This window comes from Marmota marmota, unplaced genomic scaffold (assembly GCF_001458135.2).
Source record: "Marmota marmota marmota unplaced genomic scaffold, marMar, whole genome shotgun sequence".
Classification (NCBI taxonomy): domain Eukaryota; kingdom Metazoa; phylum Chordata; class Mammalia; order Rodentia; family Sciuridae; genus Marmota; species Marmota marmota.
In genome coordinates this window covers 38747118-38767943 of record NW_026000229.1, presented here as the reverse complement: position 1 = coordinate 38767943, position 20826 = coordinate 38747118, and positions in this window count along the sequence as shown.

Genomic DNA, 20826 nt, shown 5'->3' with positions numbered 1-20826 from the left:
GAATATAATTTCCTGTTTTTGTGTTTGTACATGCCAATTCTTTCCAACAAAGTTTCTATACAACTTTTCCCTATCTCAGAGGCTATTTCTTTGGAGCATGATCTAAAACATAATGTACATAAAAATCCTTAAAAACATTCATGCACTTTGACCCAGTAGCCTCACATCTAAAATAGTTAAGGGAAATAATGTGAGATGAAATCAGTTTTGAGTTATGATATTATAATTTATATTTATATCATATGTTATAGTATAATATATGATATTATAATTTTTAAAACTAAAGAAAACTTAAATATTTGACAAGAGAGGGATAATTAAGATAGTATTATAAGGTTCTTACAATTTATATTTTAATAATAGTTATAGTAAAATTTTCACAGTATAATTTTAAGCAAGATACAGAATGATATCATTACAAATGGTTCATAAACATGTCACATAAAGAACTGTCATGAGAAAGAGAAATTTGATGACCCCAGTGGTAACATATGAGGAAAATTCAAGGAGACAGTCAAATTTTGCTTAATGAAATAAAATTCTATCTCACAGACAGACCTATTTTTAGATAGAATAAAGATAGTGAATTCCCTAGTACTGGATATCTCAAGTATAGCATAAATGACACTTGGCAAGCTTAGTGTAGAGTGGAATTAAGTATTAATTTAAAAATTCTAAAGTACCATCTTGTCCTCTGTAATTCCATCTCACAATGGGTAAGCGTCTTTGCAAAGTGTGGTTTGGGTTTGCTTTCCTTTGCTTTTCCTCGGTTTGCTTTGCTTTGGTTATTTTTTTCTTACTTAACAACTTAACTCTTGAAGACATCTGATTTCTTTGGCTTTCTTTGACAACTCAGTGAGAAGGAATTTTCTGGATCATCCCCACCTCAAAACCCTGCCGCCTTCAGATGGTATCATAATCATTAGAGAAAATGAATTCACATAGAAGAAGTTCACTCAAGATGACACCACCAAGCTCCCTAGGCAAATAGGAAGGAGTAACCCCACCCTAGTATTAAGGGAAGGGGAGTGCTTTTTAAAAATAAGATTTTGTACTGAGATAAGCTAATTGTGATGCTAAATTATATTTCTATTTAAATAATCCCATGTGCCTATTCTTTCACTTTCAGCAGAATCTAACCACACCAAAGTAGTTCAAAGAATCTGACCCCTTTTCACTGCCAAGCCCTTGACATTTTCTAGGCCTGAAGAAAAATCAAACCCTTTCTAATTTCTAGTTTCTTTCTCCCACCCAAGATGGTTCAAATACCTGGAATGGATCATTTAAAACTGTATGGAGTGAACTTTAGGGAAGACATGCCACCTCTAACCACAACTCCACACACATGTGACTGCTTGGTCTGTGCTATAGAAGGGGGAGACTATATTTAAGCTCCATGGGAAGATGAGCCCCATCTCTGTTTGCCTTCTTCATGTCCCTCCCTTTAGTGAGGACTGTTAGTCAAGGTCTGTCCCTACTCTGCCCCTTCCAACTAAAGCAATGGATAAGAGTTTCTCTAAGCCAGTGGGACCCATGACTTGATTCTCAGTGTCATCAAGAATGGTGACCTCTCTGTCCCTTCACACCTCACTTTTTCTCCACAACATGAGTCAAGCACAAAGAATGTACCAAGAAAAGTTGGTCAGAGAATTAATTGAGACAAAGGGATTCAAAAGTGACGACATGGTAAAAGAAGAAAAGTAACAGTGAAAAGTTCCTCTCCTTGTCTACCGAAGTGGAGACTCCTCTCTGATGTAGAACCATTGATTGAAAAGAAGCCCATGGGAAACCATAGCTCTTATATTTATTCACCAAATATTTTTAAAGCCCTTGCTATGTGTGAGGTACCACACTAGCTGCAGGAGAGATACACACCTAGACACTATTGTGTGGAAATTATACTCCAGGGGTTCACAGGGTTATCAGAAGATTGCTCCACAACACTTGGTAGACTGAATATCAGATGTGACACCCTATGGGCTTATCCATCCCTCACAAGTTCCTAGAAGGGGTTGAAACAACTGGAAACATCTTACAAAAAAGATTACCTGGAACAACTAGAGAAAATCTGCAGAGGTGTACCTGTTTACCGTCCCTTGTCGGCCAATCAGGAGGACTCTTGAAGACATCTGAATTGGAGAGAGCAGGCGTGAATAATTCCAAAGAAGCACTAATATCTCAGTTTGAGCAACAGCTCCCTGAATGCTACTACAGCACCAGAGCAAAACTGCAAAACAGGCAAAGGTGCTCTGCATCCACCCCAGCTTTCCCCTCACTGTCAATCTCCCAGACACCACATGCACTCGAGTTGCCTTAAATTTGCCCCAAATCCTTCAATAAGCCTAGACAGGCTATTAGACCAGTGTCTGATAAAAAAAAAAAATGTGATCTCTCACCAGTGAGCCTCTACATATTCTCACAGATCTTCCACTGAGACAGACTGTGGTAGCATAATGGAATAAGCACAGGTTTGGGGGCTGAGAGGCCTGGGTTCTTTGGGATTTGTTTTGGGAGGGGGTTCTATTTTTGGGTTTTTTGCTGGCAGACCTGTCCTTTATTGTGGACATGTTGCCATCACTATCTGTCTTGTAGAAGGACTGGTTTTTTTTTTGTTGTTGTTTTGTTTTTGTTTTTTATCACGAGGCAGCCAGAGCCTCACCGGGGTAATTTCTCCTATACAGTAGGGGATAAGCCATCTGAGAAAATAAAGTCTGAAATAGAAAAAAAAATAAATGACAAAGTCCAAATTATAGTTTTAAGGGGGCATCTAAGAGATTCTTCCAGTTCTGGTAGGAGCTGGAACACAACAATTAAAAAATGGCTCCAATAGTTTATTTAAGGGGGAATCCATCAAAGACAGGGATAAGGTTTCAGGGTTGGAGTCTTGCTTCATGATGTCTTTCAGTCAACAGATTGATTGGCATCTTGGCGGGCTACACCCATCTCTGAGAGGCTGTGTGGCTACAAAAGGTCACCCCATCTCTGTTGCTGTGTGGGACCTGGAAAAGCTGAATAGGACTCATATGTATCTGGGCGATCTTGCCAGCAAGTTCCCAAATACCAGATTTTCCTATTCAATGGGTTTTCATGCCAGTTTGGTCCACACATAATCCACAGATGGCTCTTGACAATTTTTCATCTAGGTTCTACCACTTAATATTTTGTGACTGCAGGCAAGTTTCTTAACTTTGTTTAAACCTCACTGTTCTTAGGCATAAAATGGGAATGGTAATGCCTGCCCACTTACATTTGTGGAAATATTAAATACAAACAAGCTCTTCATTTCCTATCCTATCCTTCCTCATCTTGTAAAAGGAACCTAGAAAGCTCAACAAAAGTAAAACAAGCATTGGCAGCAACCCCATAAGGAGGGAGCACTTCTTGTAGTTTGCTGTTGTTGATGGCCTTAGCAGAAAAATCTGAGAAGACTCCTTGTGCCATGTACAGAAATCCAGGGATCACCTGAGCAGGACACAAACCTCCAGACGTAAAGTATGAGAGACACCATCAGAATTATAACCCTCCAGGGAAGAAGGTGAAAAGCAAAGTGCATTCTTACTTTCTTCCAAAAGATCTGGGTTCTAAATGTCCACCCTAGACATAATGAAGAGAAGACAGGACTTGACTTTATTTACAGAAGTGACATTACCAGGATTTTCCATATATTATTTGGTAATACCTCTGGGCTGGCCTCTACCACCACTTCCCTGAACTTCCTGCCACCTGGACTCCCACTTCTCTCCCCCTGGCATTCCATGCTAGGTTCCGACTCACCATGTCTTCCCTAAGCAATCAGCAACTTCTGCTTTCCTATCTCTGTCCATTCATCCTTTTGCCCCTTCACTTAGAGAGTCCTTCTTTCATGTTTACCCCACAACCTTCCTACATATCCAGCTCCAGCTCATATGGACCATCTGCAATCAGGGAGCACCAACAAAAGCCAGAGCCCAGGATCAGTGTCCATGGGCCAGGGCCTAGGTGATGGTCTGGACTGGTCGGGTACTTGGGACTCTCTCAGGAATGTGGCCCTCAAATAGGTGTCCTTAGAACTGGTTCAGGAGCTTTTAAAAACATATAAAAGCCCATACTCTCACCCTAAATCTACTAAATCAAAATACCTGGGGGTGGAGGGGAGGCTGAGCATCTGTGTTTTTTAAAGACTCTCCCTGGATTCTAATGTACAGCTGTAGCTAAAATCCACTGTTCTAGCATAATGACTTTTCTATAAAGGAAACAGGACACTATGGTATTACTTCAGAGACTCTACAAATAGAGCTGATAGAAAATAGTAGCTGGACAACCTGAACATCTACAAATCAAAGAGGCCAGGTAATAAGTAGTTTAAGGCATTCAAAGATCTGAGTAAGGAACTAGTAAAAGGTTTCACTGCTTCTCAGTTTATTGGCAAGCAAGGGGTGGAGGCAATGGAAGCAAAAATGTTTGGCCATTTGTCCTAAAACTAACCAGCATTTCTTGGCCTATAATTAGGAAAACAAGGATAGTTAGGGTAAAAAACAATTTGGCAATATATCAAGGACAATGGAATCTTTCAAGCAATAAGCAAAAAAAAAAAAAAGAAAAGAAAAGAAAGAAAGAAAGAAAGAAAAGAAAAAAGAAAGAAAGGAAAAGAAAAAAAACCTTTCTTAAGGAAAAAAGTGCAAAACAATGTGATGCCTTGTTTTTAAAAGGAAAACATATGGGGCTGGGGATGTGGCTCAAGCGGTAGCGCGCTTGCCTGGCATGCGTGAGGCCCGGGTTCGATCCTCAGCACCACATACAAAGATGCTGTGTCTGCCGAAAACTAAAAAAAAAAAATAAATATTAAAAAATTATCTCTCTCTCTCTCTAAAAAAAAATAAAATAAAAGGAAAACATATGAAAAGAGATACAGCAGATGTTGCATTTTTTGGACTTGGGGTGCAGCATTTTCTATAGCAGCTCATGAAATTTTAATTGCTAACATGGTTCAAACTGGCAGGGAGAACAAGTCACATGGGTTAAACACTAACAAAGGTTTATGAAGAAAAGGTGAGACTCTGGCTGGCAAGCCTCCAGCAAGAAGAGGTGCTTAGCAGCTTGCCCTGGGGTCAGGACTTGCTTGCTCTAGATTTAATTTTACATTCTAATTAGCAAGGTGGAAGAGAACAAAAGACCCATGAAAGAAATATAAAGATGTCTTGCAAAGGTGGATTTTTGCACACCCAAGGGAAAAAAGCAAAATTAGAGAGAAGAGCCCAAGATTTAAGCTATGCACAGAAACACCACAAAGCTGAAATTATTGATAAAAAGGCAAACTAGCTCATTGGAGGAAAATGCATTGGAAACCTTTATAGTGCAGAAGCCAAAGAGCACAGACCACAAACATGTCTAAACTATCAAGGGGGGGTAAGAATGGACAGCACCTGGAGAGGAAGTCAGCCTGCCCAGAAGCCAGCCAGCCCCACCACACCCTACCCTACCCAGCCTCCAGATCAGTTATCATCAGCAACAGAGGTGAAGGCAAAGTGAATCCAGCATATTGATTAACAGCTATAGATGATGTCTTTCTAAGAAGACAAGAAATGTCTACTACCCACATAATCCACCTGAACATCTTTTTTCCAATCACTGCCATACTTTGATTGGCATGTTCAAACAGCCAAAATCAGTAAAGTATTCATACCTCTACAGTGGCCTAATCTAAGAAGAATAAGGAATGTTGGGTTGGTGGGTCAAGAGAAGAAAGGTATATTTGTTACCAGTATCTCCCTTTGAGATAAGAACCACTAAGTGCTGTGGTATGGGTCTGGCCCAGTATTTAACACTCTAATGGCAGAGTTGTGAGGTAGAATTGGAACTACTCGTGTGAGAATGTACATCTGGTGAACACTCCTGGGTTTGAATTTATGTACCCTGGGCTCCACATTCTGTGCTCTTTCCATCTGTTGTTCAGCCACTGCTTTTCTCCCATAGACAGCTCTCTCCCTCTTTTGCCCATTTTATTTCTAGCCTCAATTCTGATTCTGCCCACAAAGCCTTGAGTTGAGAGCATTGCTGGACCCTGCAGGCATCCAGACCCCTTCACTGTGCCAGGTCTGATAAGCAAGCCTTTATTTACCCAGAATTCCTTGTGGTGGTTCCCACCAATCTCACTGGCGCAGTACAGAGCTGGGGAGGGCAATGATTCCCTTTTTCTGGGAGTGATCCTATGCAGAATGCTTCATGCAGAATTCTGTGGTTTTTGACTTCTAGTGAGGCAACTGCTGAGCCATTGATCAAGAGTAAAACAGAAGGGACTAAAAAGATGCTATACAGGAGTCAAACATTTAAAAGGACATGGAGGGAAATGCAGATTACTTTGAGAAGTGTGTATAGCATAGCACTTGAGGATAAAGGCTGGACTAGAGGGTCAGTGTGGAATCCCAGCCCCACACTACTAATGGGAGCTTGAACAGCATATCTGTCTGCCTGGGTTTCTTTATAAGCCAAAGAGTTTGCAATGGGCAACCAGGTAGAGCATTTAGTAATAATCAGTGGATGCTAGACAAACAAATGGAGCAGAGGCAAAGATCCCAGAAGCCTCCAAATGCACTTCCCTAGATGGAGACTTTCATATGCTTACTCCCCTTATTTACTTCTCCAGGGGCTATTCCTTCTTTCTCTTATCATGTGTAGACTGATATATCTCCAATGTTATTTTTGCAATTGTTTATTCCAAGTAAGGTGGGGGCAATCAAACAAACAAAGCATGCACTGAAATTGAGTGGCAGCCAAAAATGTGCCTCCTTAGGCCAACAAGAAGGAAGAGGTAGTGGGATGGGGAGGAAGGAGAAATTATCACACGACTGGATTCCAAAAGATTCAATCTGAATGTTTCCAGTACAACAGCTTCTTCTTGCTGACTCTAGATAGGTTTTTATGATTTGGACCACCAGGGCAAAATGAGAAGCTGTTGGATATTGAAAAATTAAATCTAAACACAGAATGTCTGAACCCAAGCAAAGAAACAACAAAACAACAAATGAATCCATATGAGCCTGCAGGCCCCTCTTCCAATCACATCTCACCATCCATCAAACACCCACTGTTTGTGACAGCTGCTATGGCCACTGCCAAAAGGCAAGGTGAATATAACAGGAACATGCTTTCACCATAAAGAAGAAAGGACTAGATGAGGGTCCTGCTTACTCAGTGAGTGGATCCCACACAAAAGGGTATCGTCCCTTGCATGAGCAATGGAAAAGTCAGGGAACATTTACATGATAATTTATACTATTTTATGATAGCTATTGGTACCCAAGGAAGCTTTTGAATGCCATCCTTGGATTTCTTGAGATTTTTCCAATATTGGGAATATAGTAGTTTCTCAAACTGTAATGCAGACTAAAAAAATCAGAGTGCATGCAAAGGGGTAGCCAGGAACCAGGTCGCTGTAGCCCCTTGCCCCTCCTTGTCTCCCAGAGAAGACAGGAAAAAAGCATTTTTGCTAAGGCACACAATGATGTAAGGCATCCCAAAAGACAGAAAGAGAACCTGCCGGGACATCCAGCCTCTGAAAGAGTGTGTGAAAGAATTTCCCAAGGCTGGGGATGTGGTCCAAGAGGTAACGTGCTCGCCTGCCATGTGCGGGGTGCTGGGTTCAATACTCAGCACCACATAAAATAAAATAAAGATGTTGTGTCCACTGAAAATTGAAAAATAAATATTAAAAATTCTCTCTCTCTCTCTCTCTCTCTCTGTCTCCTCTCTCTCTCAAAAAAAAAATTTTTTTTAAAAAAGAATTTCCCAGGGTTCTTGTTAAAAATGTGGATCCTATGGCTCTACTTCCCAGGATCTGAGATTCTGGGGTAAGGCCCAGAAATTTGCTTTTTTAGTAAGTTCCCTGAGTGATTTTGATCCAGGTGGTCTGTGGTTCACCTGCTTTAGGTCTCATTTAATAAAAGCCTTACTACCTTGAGCTTCAAAGATGAGCAGAGTTCATTCCCAGCCTGCCTTATCCTCCCCCACCCCAGGGAACTCAAGTCTCTCAAAAATTAATGGATGCCAGCAGGTTCCAACACCTCACATGTAAATAAGTATGTTCTGGAGAAGATGACACATAAATCCAGTCATCAACAAACAAGCCCTAGGTAAACCTGAAAAGAAGCTTGAGGCAGGGCTGAGTGGTTAACAAAAGGCAGGAGGTGTAGAGTTACGTGAACAACGGGCCCCTGGCCCCACTAAAATTCCTGTCACATGAAGGAGGAGACTTCTGCATAAAAGCAAGTATCCTTCTGAAAGAAAATTCCTGGAAAACACAGAGGATTTTAATGCTTAATTTTAGGAAAAGGACACAGTCAATCTATTGACTGGTTGCAATGGGACTTCAGGTAGGGATAAATTCAGAACTTAATATATTGCAAAAGCATCCTAAAAATTTAATTTCTTGCTATTACTGGCTTGATTCCAGTGGTGGTTTTTTTAAAATGAACAAACTTAAAAGGGATATTCCTTTGAGTGGCTGATGAAAGAGTTGAGGGATGTTCTATCAGAAAGCCAACAGATCTAGGGATGGGGGGTGTTCTTGAAGGCTCATGTCTTTGACACACAAAACTGAGTGTAGGAAACAGGCCCCACCCTCTGCTGCACCCCACATGCCCTGCCCCAGGAACCCCTGACCAGGAGTACAATGTCTCACCAGGTGTGTGAGAGGAAGAGAAACCAAACACAGGATTAAGGGCAATTGGTAAATTTAGCTCCCATTTTTAATCCAATGTAATGAAAGGCAATCTGCGAACTGCATCTAGGCAAAGGAACCAGGAAGACAGTGGCTTGCCCTGCACCTGTGTTGGAACGCAGTCTATCAGCATCCACGTCTAACCCTGTAGCTACCTGACGCCCTGTCTTCTTCCTAACCAAGACTCTTCTAATCTGTTCTGCCAGTATTTGTTGAGTGCCTACTGTACACACTCAGAAGTGTTGGGGAAACAATCCCATCTGCCTAGCAGCATGTATACCCATCATTCCTGAGTAGCATCCAGACTCACTTGAGACAAGAAAGTACCCTCATGGAATTTAAAGAAAAATAAATGACCAAAAATTCAAATTATAAGGTCTGGAAACACAAGATGCTTACAAATGGGTTGCATCCCAAAAGTTTCTTTTAAAATTTATTGTTTAGCGGTTAGATGGTGTTTTAGTCAACTTTTTTCCCAGCTGCAACTAAAAGACCCAACTACAACAATTTTAGAGGAGGAAGTTTATTTAAGGGCTAACAGTTTCAGAAGTCTCAATCCATAGACAGCAGGCTCCATTCCTCAGGGTTGGAGGTGAGGCAGCACATCATGGCAGAAGAGAATGGCAGAGGAAAGTGGCTTTCATGATGATGGGGAAGCAGAGAGAGACTCCACTTGCCAGATAAAAAATATATACCCCAGAGCCACACCCCTGATGCCCACCTCCTCCAGCCACACCCTACCATTTCAGTTACCACTCAGTTAATCCCTGTCAGGGGATTAAATCACTGATTGGGTTAAGACTCTTACAACCCAATTATTTCTCCTCTGAACCTTCTTGCATTGTCTCACACGTGAGCTTTTAGGGGACACCTCACATCCAAAACATAACAGATGGTCATCAGCTATTCAGTCCAAACCTAATGAATTCATAGTGGAGTAAAAATCATATATGCGTGCAATGAAAACAAGAAAAATCATTTCTGATGCATGATTATGATTAACTTTAATCTAAACAAAAACAACTAAAATCATTATTGTTAGCAATGACTTCTTCAGTGAGTAATATTTCATTTGAATCTGATGAAAAGGAAGAGATTTTGAAGAAAGTATGAGGAAATTTGGATTTGTGAGAATTTTAGATTCCAACTCACATTTTTTTAAAGATAATTTTTTCTTTATTCAATAGTGTATTTTTGTTGTGAGATTTTGAAAAATACATTTAAAATGTAAAATATGATCATGCATGACCAGCAGGATGTAACTATCATTAATATTCTAGTGTATTTCTGTTCAGGATTTTTATTCTAAACATATATGAATATATTTTTTCTTGGAAAATACATTTTTTGTAATTTACTTTTTACCTTAAAACTTGTCCATTTTATCATCATCTCGTCAACATATACATTGGTTTTCTTTTTAATCCTTATCGAAGTGATTATCCAAAAAGTATGTTTCATCTTAATTTTCATCAATTTGATCACTATTAAAAGTTACACTTATGCTTGCTTTGAGCCAGGCTATCATATGGTCATATTCTAAAAAATTACTTCCTGGCCTCCTGCTATCTATAGTTGGATCTATAAGTAACCAAAATACTAATTCAATTAAAGAAAATAAATTTTTTAAAACTAATTGATTTGATATGAAAAATACACAAAATGATTGTTTGGCACTGTAAGATGAAAATTAAATTGATACAAGCCTCATTTTTCAATATTGAGTGCTTTTACACCACAAAGCATTGAGCAGACACAGAACACATTTACAATTGTTTGATTGACATTATTTATCCATAGAAGCCACTTATCCATCCCCACTGGTGAGTGATATCTGAAAACCACTTTCAATTTAGGTTGTTGAATACCAAGATGCCTCCTGCACAAAGAGGATTTATGAAAAAGTAGTAGAACAATAATCTGATTATCAGATTTTCAATATGTGGGCAGTTCTACAAGACTCAGGGTTTGGTTGATAAGAGTGTGGTTTTTCCCTAGAGGGTGTCAAGATAACAGTACAATTACTCCCTTATAGAATTAGCAGACTCATCCAATAAAAAGAAGCTACCTTCTGGATTCTCTATATGAGACTTCTGTGGTGGGCTCTTGGAGTTTCTGTAGCCCCAGAATCCTAAGTTTGTAAAGAAGATGCATGATGAGCAGCATTTAGAAGATGCCCTGAATCTAGAGCTCTCTGATTGGACTTAATCTTCATAAACAAGCTCCTCTCATCCTCAACCCAGCTTCTGCCTACACAAAAGTCCATATATGTGCAAATTAATATTTCCCAGTGAAAAATATTAGCATTTTAAGAGAAAGAATTCAATATTATAATTGTGATTCTTTATGCATATCTATTATTTTCAACCACAAATTCAGTTATAGAAATTATCTCAGTAATTCCCAAAACATGTTACTAAACTACCTGTCTAGCAACACAGAAAAATCAGGCATTTTTATAGCACATACTCCCTAAGAGATTTATCTATTAACATTAAAATCCCCAATAGAAATTCTCCTGGATATTGAAGGCAGTAGTAGCAGTAGTAACAATGCTAACATTAGTTGAGCACTACTTAGACCAGGAATTTTTCTAAGTATTAGATATCATTTTCTCACTTAAGTCTCTATCCTATGAAGTAGAAATTAGCATTACCTCTATTTACCAGAAGTAAACTGAGTCTAGAAAGAGTAAAAAATATTACCCAAAGTCATAAAGCAGGAAGACCAGTTGGAAGGAAACTTCAACTGTAGACTTTCCTAGATCTTTAACATGATGGTAGTAAGTTCTAAATCTCCAAGACAGGAGAGAGAGCATTTAACTGTTTCCTATATTGATTTCACAAAATCCTGTTTTTAATAATGTTTCAAGAAACATATTTTTGATATCTCTTCTCAGAAAGAAAGAAAACAATAAATAAGTGCTTCGTTGAAAAGACAACTTCATTTAAACATTTAAAGATGAAGGCCACTATTGAGGTCACAAAAAATTAAGGCCTTACACTTATTATACAGTCCATTCCCCATGTAGTCACCAAAATAGAGATTTGTCATTGTAAGTGCTGCTGAACACCAAGCTAGTATGGTCATCCATGAGGTGAACGAAGCTAGCTCCTATCCATAATCTCACTATCATACAAGAAAACCAAGTATTAAGCCAAAATTTGTTTCTTGACAATTGCTTATGGTGCAACATGGTTTATAAACTCAGAGAAGTCCCAATTTTCTGTCCTTTTATGTGCTCTCACCACCACCTTCACTGCAACATTTTCTCAAGGCAGACAGGACATGTACCAGAGGCACAATTCTGGAAGCCTCATAACCATCAGACAACTAGAAGTCCTCCAACTGGGTGGCTGTACACAGGAGCATTGGGGAATCAAGTCTCAGATGCTATCTCTTTCCAATAATGGAAAGACCACAGACTGCTGGATACCCACTTCATTAAAGACAAGGAATGACTCTAATATATTAGCCAATGCATATATCTATATTAATTTGCTAGGGCTGCCATAAATAAATAACACAAATTGTAACTTAGACAACAGAAATTTATTCTCACAGTTCTGAAAGATGGAAATCTAAGAACAAGGACACCGCATGTTTGGTTTCTACTGAGATCCATCCTGCAGACTTGAGAATGCTAATCTTGCTGTTTCTTCACGTGATCTTTCCTCTATGTCCACAAAGCCCTGGGTCTCTGTGTGTCCAAATACCCTCTTCTTATAGAAACTCCAGTCAGACTGGATTAGTGCCCACCCCAATGGCCTCATTATCTGCAGTTACATTTTGAGGTACTGAGGGCTAGGGTGTCAATAGATGAATTTGGGGAAACAATATCTTAAATATTGATGTCATCAAACAATATCCTATATCTAATGTTCTTTTTTTTTCCAGGGGAGGGGGGTAGATGTGTACTAGGGATTTTACCCAGGGGCAATTTACCACTAAGCTACATCCTCAACCCTGTTATTTTTAATTTTGAGACAGGGTCTCATTAAGTTACTTAAGACCAATACTGTCCTTAAATTTATAATCCTCCTGCCTCAATCTCCCAAGCTGCTGGGATTACAGGCATGCACCACAATGCTCAGTACTAATGATATCTTTCTAATTAATAATTCACTAATTTTCATTAGAAAAACTCTCTTCTGATATTTACTATGCTAATTAGCAAACTTTCATCCATTTCTTTATATCACTAACTTCACAATGAGTCAGATACAAAAGCATCTGATATACAGAACATTAGTAGCTGGGGAGGCTAGTGGAGTGAGTTTGAGGCTTTTTTGTAGGGAGGTGAGAATTCATAACCAGGCTTTTTAAAGTATCTATATTACTTTACATATTTCAGCATAGACCATGTAATATGCATGCCAACTTCAACTCTAAGGGTGGCCAATTACCTCAATAGAGAATGTACACATGATGATTATTCACGTAGCAACACTCAAGAGACTTCAACCATACAGCTACCCCATATACTGAGCAGTGTCCTTCCTTACTGGGGCAGCCTAGGATGGGGACTTGGCCATTATTTCATTATTTCAAGTGATTCTCTCTCCCTGAGATTCTGGAGTAACCTCATAGATCATTCTTGTAATTCCCTTTTCTTCTTAAAGTAACCAGAATTCATTACTTTTCAGTCAAGTCATCTGATACAGAGACCAATCCTTATATTTTCAGAAGCATATATAGGATATAATATAATGGAATTCTCTTTCACACAATCAGTGAATCACAGGTTGACTAGTTGACCTGCCTACATTTAACCACATTTATACCTAAAGCAGAGACCATTAGAAAATCACATATGTTAAAGGGACTGTGTTTAATCATCTAATACAAATGTAGGCACGGAGTCCTAGAGGGAAAATACTGCACAAAGTTACACCTGCTTTCATTCCTGCCCCAAAATGGATTTGGAAGAATTCTCATAATTCATTCCAGATTGACAATTCTCAGTCTAAAGTTTATTTTTATTGGGGTTTAATCTCTAAATCTATCAATATCAACCTGGTAGATGAATAAATAGATATTTCCAGTTGTTGTGGTTATAATCTAGGAGAGAACAATTTTCTGTTTCTGTTTAGACCCTTAACCCAAAGTGACAGAGGTATCCAGGGAAAAGCAACACAGGTGGGTCTTTATCAGAGACATGAGAGCCAAGCTGTGCTACCTGAGTGACCTTTCACCTTGGCAAGGACCCCAGTCCCAGCAGTGAGTCACTGCAGCATCATGTCTTGCTCTGTTCTGTCTCTCTTTCAGATAACAACTCAGCTAGGCTTTATGTCAGCATCCTTTTCAGTAGCCAAGGAAGCCTCCTTGGTTGGGTAAGGAGAGGGGGAAGGTCCCCCTGCCTGAACCTGACCTGTGTCTCCCGTGCCAGGCCAGGCTGGCCAGGGGAGCACTGTTGTGTTTCTGTAGGTGCCATCCAGGGTGATTCACTCCTCTGTGCTTGCCACACAGTCGTATTTGTGGTTGGAGGTTTGTTGTTGTTATTGTTGTTTTCCTTTGAATCTTGTATGTGTTTAAAATCTAAACTGTTCAAAGAAAATATATATCATTCTTGGATGTCAGCATAGCATGCTTTCTGAATTAAATGCATTTCCATCATAGAGAACTAGTCTTAAAACCCTGTAAGCTTAAAATCTGTTTTCTAAAGCCCCTTCTCTTTAAAGTGTTATTGTGAATGGTTTGATTGAGGAGGTAGCATAAGTAAGCAGGAAAAGAAAGAAAAGAATTTAACCATTTCCTATATCAGCTCATGCTTCGAGTCTCACTTGTGTTGATAATAAAACTTATCCTGGGTATTCATTCATTCATTCATTCACTCCTTCATTCTCAAAAGGTGACTGCATAGCTATTAGGTTCAAGGCACTGTGTTAAGAGAAATATCCAGGAAAGAAGCCTGGAGTGCTTAAGAACAGGATGTTGACGCACATACACGTTGAAGGTACCATTACCTAAGATTCTGAAATCTTGGACTAATTAAAGCTCAGAAAAAAGTGGCATCTACATGGCTAGCAAATCTGCCAACAAAGGCAGAACAACCCACAGCAAATTTCATCAGCCAGGAAACTTCATTATGCCCATCCAAAGAGAAAGTTAATTACTGGCTTTGGTTAATTGCTTTTCTGGCTCTGCATTATTATCTTAACACAGAAGGCAAGAGGAGGCAAGAAGGGGTTGCAAGAACTATCCTTCCAAAATATACTTGGGGATAATCAAAAACACAGATATTCCTCTCTGGGGCTCTTACAATTGATCAGATCCTCTTACCAGGAGCTGAGAAGACTTAGTACAAACAAAAATGGTGGTTGTAAATGTGAGCCTATTAATTGATCTTTCTTCATATCCAAAGGTCTAAGAGTTTCTGAATAGAGACTTTTTAAACTGAGTTCAGGCACTCCTCCTTCAAGAAAATATTTTGGTGACCCTCTTGGTCCCCAGCCTTGCACACATAACCAGGCCAGCAAGTCCCAGGTTTATTCCCATAGACTTATGTCTTCCCCTCCCTGCTCATCCCTCATTATCAGCATCCCTCATGGCCTGAATGACACTTGGCACACAGTAGAAACTTAGATGATTTCTGAATAAGTATAATACATATATTATGAAAATTTTAGGAAATGAATATAAGGGAAAACGTAAAAGAAAATACTGTGTGCATTTAGATAAGAATACATAAAGGAGAGTTTAGATATATAAACAACAAAAAAAGTTGGCATTTAATAGAAGAGAAACAATGACCATTCCACAGGGTATATGTAATCTGCCCCATCTTCCAAATTGCTAAAAGAGAGATAATTAGCCTAAAGGTAACTCTCAACTCTAACCACTAAAGGTGTGGGGTCCACTTTTTTTTTTTAATAGTAGGGAGTGTTTGGGAGCAGGATGTTGACACACATACACACCAATAGGCACCATAATTCAAACTACTGAGATCTTAGACTAATTAAAACTTTAGAGCTTTAATTGTTGGAGTTCAACCTTCAAACTTTGCAAGATTATTGCACTTAGAGGATGTGTGAGGTTACAGTCAAATAAAACCTAGACAAGTTAATCTGCTATATTAACTGGTATACCTAATTATTCTATTACATAGTAATTAGGTATTGGTGCTAAACAATTCATGTAGATTATTATAATAATTAGCACAAGGAAGTTACACTTTCCTTCTCCCCTCTGGCTTAACTTATTTATATTCCAGTATGTATAGAAATGCCTGCATCTATAGTGTTCTGAGGCCACTTTCCAATGCCTACCATATGTACCCATCAGCACAATATGGAAGTCCTATGCCCCAGCCCAGATTGTCACTTTACATCTCTGATTTCACAGACCCAGGAGACTCCTAAAGTTCTCTCTCTATATATATCCCCTCCTCTTTGTTCTCTATTTCTCCCACTCCTCCAGGGGAAACTTCAGGGTGGTGTGCCTCAAATGTATACAATTCAGGAAATATTTTAGACAAATAATATAAAATCATGAATTCAAAACTAGGTAAAATTGTTATTTATTTAAAATGAGAAAAGTCTCAATTAATTAAAAACTAATAAATACCACAGAATCTGGAAAAATAAAGCATTGGATTTTACACTTCCATGCATTTAAAACCTTCCCTCTCCTCCATTACTCATATGTACCCAGTGTCAGTCACTCCAGGCTGATAGGACCCAACAGTCCACCTCTAACCCTGCACCTTCAGGTGAGGACACCAAGTGGGCAATAAGAAGACTCATACAAAGATAACTTCTCTGTACATAGGAGTGAGTGCAGATCACATAGATACATTTTTCTACTACATCCCTTGGGTCCAGAAAGTGCCTGGAGTCACTGTAACTCCAACATGAGGAGGAGCAACAGAGACAAGGTAAAATGGAAAAGTCCGTGGATTTAATCAATTATAGGTAACAAATCCTGCTTTTGCAAATATTGCCAAATAAATAAATACATCTCTAGGGCCCATCTAGAACCTTGTAAGAAACCCAGGCATGTGAGGGGCCCTGAAGTTCAAGTTTCATCAACTTATTGGTAAATCCATCTTTGCCCTCCTAGACATTCTTCCACCAAATCCAACACTCAAACTACCAAATTCAATAAGGCCATGAGGCTCAAGGTACCGGTATGAGGGATGAACAAACTGCCAAGGGAAACACTGAGTAGAGCGATACCTTCTGCTGGGTCTTAGGACAAAGAGGGATGGAGGGATGATCAGAGTTCTGAGGAAAGTCCAGACTTTGAACTCCAGCAAGTGGACCCTAGGTCACTAAATAACTGAACTATGTTCTTTGCATATATTACTGAATTTCCTCCTCAATATCACCTTAAAGAGATGATTAAAGTGATGAAGAAGGGAAATAGAAGGAGAAAAACAGGAGGAGGAGAAGGCAACGGAAGAGGAGGAAGTGGATAAAGAAAAAGAGGAGGAGGAGCAAGAGGAGAAAGAAAAAGAGGAGGAGGAGCAAGAGGAGGAAAGGAAAGGAAAGGAGGAGGATGACTAAGGAAAGATGGAGAAAGGGACTAAAGAGATTAAACAAAAGGGGAAATGAGAAGGGAAAGAAAAAGACTAAAGAAAAAAAGGTGGGAAAGGATCAGCCAGAAAGTTAAAAAAGAAGAAGTCTCCTTCTTCTCCTGGAGGCAGTCATATTTATCACCAGTGTCATAACAAAATTAAAAGATTGTTCAGACTATACACTCATCCTCTTAAATTAGAAAGAGTGACAATTCTTTTGGCTCCATTCTGGAAAATCTAAGTTGTCATGATCTCACTATGAAAAAAAGGGAAATGGGGATAATCAACCTCCCAAGAGACTGATAGCACTGTAAACAAATGCCCTGTAACCCAGCCATTTGGTTGCTGTCCACATTTTCCAGTGGCATGTGAGTCTTTCATCCAGACTTAAAGGGAATGCCAATCTCCATGTCATAATCAATCTTAAAATTTTTAACCCAACCCCAACACTTCTCAGAAAAACTTGGGTTTTTCTTTATGTTTGCTTGCCTTACTCTTTTAACTGACACTCATAATTTTCTTCCAAATTTTATTTAAATAAAATAAATATTCCAAAATATTATTTTCTTCCAAAAATAATAGAAAACTTAGAAATATCACTTAATCTGGACTGCACATGCGAAGACTATTGAGAAAATTTGAAAAATTAGAGTTCAAAAATGGGTGGTACAAAGTAACACGTCAGACCCGAAAAAAGTTAAATTTTTTAGGGGGAAATGTGTTTAATCAGCCTCAGAAGCAAACTCTGTCACAGAAGTTCTGGAAACTCCATAGTTTCACAGATCTGCAGACTCATTGACTTCCTTATTGTCAAAGACCTCTGGAGGTCACTTAATGAATCTCCAAGTCACTGAATGAAACCACACCTAGCCTAGGATTCCAGAGGAACATAATCCATACTATCAGCGGGAACATCCAGAAAACATTTCATAGCCTACTCCAGTGGGTTATAGTCCTCACTCTAAGGAAATCCTCCATTATTTCTAAAGATGCTGCTCTTGCTCCACATCTTTTGTAAAAATAATGAAATCAACATCTTTACAACCTCAATAAGAAAAAAAATGAAGAATTAAGGCACATTCTCCTCTCCTGAAAACTAATTTGTCTGTACTTTTCTCTGTGTGGCCCTTGCCCATGAGCAAGGAGCTCCCTGGGACCCTCGATTATAGGTGGAACTTCTAATATCTCATTATAAGAAAGAATTGGTTGGTGCTGGGCTGAATAAAGTATTGTTTCATAGGGCCTAGAAACTTGGGTGTTCAGACTGCCTCCCATGGCATAAAGCCTGTTTGAGAATTAAAAGTGATGCTCCATTGGGTACATCTGAAACAATAGCACACTTCTAAGGCAACTGGCACTCCCAACATCATACCAGAACATAGCTTCCTCCCAGGAGCAATACTAAGTGTTTCAGTAACTCAAACGAAAGGCGGAGGGCTGGGAAAGTTGGGCGTCTCTTTGAGGAAAGAATAGGAGAACACAGGTTGGCCTTCAGTCAAGAAGCAATGACCACTCTCTGCTGCCTCTTTGCTTCCTCCCCCTTGATCTCCTAACTTCCTCACCTTTCCCTGTGTCCCTCTCCTCCACATGTTGAGCACATACGCTGCTTTTAACAAGAAAACTAGTAAACATTTCTGTGGATTTTTAATACTAAAACATTTTATCCCCGTGAAGTGACTCTCATGAATAAAATGATATAAAGAGAACAACTCTGAGCTGGAAGTCAGGACTCCAAGGTTGTTTTCTATATTTAATATAGCACCAACAGGCTCTATGAACTTCTTTAAGTCACGTCATCTCTTTGAACCAATTTCTTTGCCTGTTAACTGAATGGTTGGGTTAGATGGCTCCTTCTGGCAAAAAAAAAAAGGGGGGGGTGTCATCATTTCATTTTTGGAGGAATTTCAAGAACTGAAAAAGAGAGAAGAAGCTGTTAGGCAGGAGATATAGTTTGGACTCATCAAACCAAATCACATGGACAATTTCCCAGCTCCCACCCTTTACATATAAGTAAGTCTTTGCATGTGTGGTGTGTCACCTTATGACATAGCAAACACCTGAAAAGAAGGTCTCCACACTGAAACCCAAACTAGCCTATATTTACTGATGCCTCAGAGGATGGTATCCTTTACCAAGATAAAAAAAAAAAAAAGGACAAATTCTGAATAGAGAAAAGTGATGCAGGGGGAGTCAGAGCAGCTACTCTCAAACACCAGCAGCCCTGATTCACCCCACACCCATTATCCCGTGTACTAAAGGGGCTCTTACCAAAGATGGCATGTGATCACATATGAAGGGCCTGTTTTGCTCACTTTTTGGACAATTTTCCCCATTTACATCTTCTGGCCAGCCTGAGATCCCAGCACCTCCTCTTCCCAACTTGTCACCATATCCTTGCTTTTTTTTTGCAAGTGGATTTCCCAGTTCCTTCCCACAGGATCAGCTCACTGAGTAATTTTTTCTTTGTGAACCCACCGGACTCTATCTCAAAGTAAGTCTTCCAAAAGAAGGATATACTTTATATACAGTGGAATCAAATAATTCTCACTCTTGCTAGTCAGCAGTGAATAGTGTTTGAGACCAGAGTGGCCTGCTGGCAAAGGAGAAGGGCAAAGGGCTCCCCAATGCCATTAGGAGCGTGAACAGTAAAATTTTCCTGGAAAGCATTTGCTAATATAGATGAAGAGACTATAAAATGTTTAGCCTATGACATATCCTTATTTCTTAAATCCTAAACAGGTAAGAAGAGTTCAAGTCAAGTCTGAGCAGAAAGGGAATCCAGACAGAGGAAAAAGAACTGATATCACTTGTAACATTTCTAACAGAAAACAATAGCCAGCTGGCTTAAATAATAAGCACATATCCAAAGACACCCAGAGGTAGGATGGCCTTTAGGGTTGGTAGATTTAGCAGTTCAAAAATGTGATTCCACACATAGGTTCTTTCCATCTCTGTTCTTTCTTCTCCAACATTGCCTGGTTTGACTGGGACTCAAAACCTAGTGGCTAGAAGCATCAAACACAGCTTAGCAATACTCCTGCAGGTGTCTTCACGAGGTGGAGAAAAGGTGATTTCATGCAACTCTTTCTTAAAGCCAAAAAAAAAAAAAAAAGTTTTCCCAGAAACCTTTAGTAAAGCTCTCATTGACCAGGATTAGGTCACATGCCATTCCCAAGTCAGTCGTTGGTTGGGAAGCAAGGAGAGGGAGGAGGCAGTGAACCTAAACCAATATTTCTACCCACCTCACACTGAATCAGTTCTCCTGTGTTGCTTCCATTCTGGCAGGAGAGGTACAATGCTCTGGAGTCCACCACCATGTCTACCTAGAGAGCTAAAGGATAACTATGTGAAACAATATAGCTGGTTAGGGAAATGGGGAGTAGTCCAGTGATTCTGGGCCATATATGAACTAGAACATTAAAAGGTTCAGAAAGTCAAAAATAAGAGTTGAAAGAAGCCAAGCTCCAAGACAACTCCTAAGGCATTCCTACAAGCAGTCCCTGGGTAGAGGTGGTATGAGCTCAAGGGGCAGTGAATTTATTCTATTTTATTGGTGTAGCTGAGCCTGGGGGAGATGACCTCTCTATGCAAGAAAAGATGCATCCTGCTTCTG